Source organism: Rhinopithecus bieti, unplaced genomic scaffold (assembly GCF_001698545.2).
Source record: "Rhinopithecus bieti isolate Rb0 unplaced genomic scaffold, ASM169854v2 scaffold_46235, whole genome shotgun sequence".
Classification (NCBI taxonomy): Eukaryota; Metazoa; Chordata; class Mammalia; order Primates; family Cercopithecidae; genus Rhinopithecus; species Rhinopithecus bieti.
The window spans coordinates 1,443,827-1,446,336 of NW_016819762.1; positions in this window are offsets into that span (position 1 = coordinate 1,443,827).

Here is a 2,510-nt window from a genome sequence, read left to right on the forward strand (position 1 = left end):
TTTATTTTATTTTTTATTTATTTATTTATTTATTTATTTATTTATTTATTTGGAGACAAAGTCTCGCTCTGTTGCCCAGGCTGGAGTGCAATGGCGTGATCTCGGCTGACTGCAACCTCCGCCTCCCGGGTTCAAGTGATTCTCGTGCCTCAGCCTCCCGAGTAGCTAGGACTACAGGTGCCCATCACCACACCTGGCTAATTTTTGTATTTTAGTAGAGACAGGGTTTCACCCTGTTGGCCAGGCTGGTCTCAAACTCCTGACCTTAGGTGATCCACCTGCCTGGGCCTCCCAAAGTGCTAGGATTACAGGCGTGAGCCACTGTGCCTGACCCTTATATATTTTAGAATCAGTTTATCAAATTAGACACATACACATACATACAGATTGGGAGATTTGTTGGAATTGTTTTGCACCTATTATTCAGTTTGAGGAAAATGGAGAGCTTTATAAAATCAAGTCCTCCTATTCATGAACATCATATATCTCTTCATTTATTTAACCCATCTTTAATGCTTTTAGTGAAGTTATATACTTTAATCTCTAAAAATAGTTACTTTTTTGTTATGTTTATTCTTAAAGTTAGGATTCATTCTAACATCTATTTTGTACTTACAGTTTGTCCAGTTTTTTTCTTGAGTACACATACAGTTTTTCTCCTTTCTTGAGTAGTTTTGAAATTGGGACCTTTTTTCACATTTCAATTTTTCTCTCCATTAAATCAGAAATTACACTTTATTTGCATTTTTTAATGATTACTAATAGAAGCTTTAATGTATATTTAGCTTAATATATAAAAGTAATTGGCCAGCGACGGTGGCTTACGCCTGTAATCCCAGCACTTTGGGAAGCCAAGGCAGGTAGATCAGCTGAGGAGGAGTTCGAGACCAGCCTGGCCAACATGGTGAAACCCCCCTCTCTACAAAAGTACAAAAATTAGCTGGGCATGATAGCAGGTGCCTGTAATCCCAGCTGCTCAGGAGGCTGAGGTGGAAAAACCACTTGAACCTGGGAGGCAGAGGTTGCAGTGAGCTGAGATCATGCCATTGCACTCTAGCGTGGGCAAGAGAGTGAGACTCTATCTCAAAAAGAAAAAAAAAAAAATCATCTCAATAGATGCAGAAAAGACCTTTGATAAAATTCAACACCCCTTCATGCAAAAAACTCTCAACAAACTAGGTACTGACGAAACGTATCTCAAAATAATGAGACCTATTTATGACAAACCCACAGCCAATATCATACTGAATGGCCAAAAGCTGGAAGCATTCCCTTTGAAAACCAGCATAAGACAAGGATGCCCTCTCTCACCACTCCTACTCAACGTAGTATAGGAAGTTCTGGCCAGGGCAATCAGGCAAGGGAAAGGGTACTCAAATAGGAAGAGAGGAATTCAAATTGTCTCTGTTTGCGGATGACATGACATGATTTTATATTTAGAAAACCCCATCATCTCAGCCCAAAATCTCCTTAAGCTGATAAGCAACTTCAGCAAAGTCTCAGGATACAAAATCAATGTGCAAAAATCACAAGCATTCCTATACACCAATAACAGATAAACAGAGAGCCAAATCATGAGTGAACTCCCATTCACAATTGTTACAAAGGGAATAAAATACCTAGGAATACAACTTACAAGGGATATGAAGAACCTCTTCAAGGAGAACTACAAACCACAGCTCAAGGAAATAAGAGAGGACACAAACAAATAGAAAAACATTCCATGTTCATGGATAGGAAGAATCAGTATCATGAAAATGGCCATACTCCCCAAAGTAATTTATAGATTCAATGCTATCTCCATCAAGCTACCATTGACTTTCCTCACAGAATTAGAAAAAGCTACTTTAAATTTTATATGGAATCAAAAAAGAGCCTGTAGTGCCAAGACAATCCTAAGTGAAAAGAACAAAGCTGGAGGCATCACACTACCTGACTTCAAACTATACTACAAGGCTACAGTAACCAAAACAGCTTGGCACTGGTACCAAAACAGATACATAGACCAGTAGAACAGAACAGAGGGCTCAGAAATAATGCCACATATCTACAACCATCTGATCTTTGACAAACCTGACAAAAACAAGCAACAGGGAAAGGATTCCCTATTTAATAAATGGTGTTGGGAAAACTGGCTAGCCATATGCAGAAAACTGAAACTGGACCCCTTCCTTACACTTTATACAAAAATTAACTAAAGATGGATTAAAGACTTAAAAGTAAGACCTAAAACCATAAACACCATAGAAGAAAACCTAGGGAATACCATTCAGGACATAGGCATGGACAAAGACTTCATGACTAAAACACCAAAAGCAATGGCAACAAAAACCAAAATTGACAAATGGGATCCAATTAAACTAAAGAGCTTCTCCACAGCAAAAAAATTATCATCAGAGTGAACAGGCAAAATACAGAATGGGAGAAAACTTTTGCAATCTATCCATCAGACAAAGGGCTAATATCCAGAATCTACAAGGAACTTAAACAAATTTACAAGAAAAAAAAAA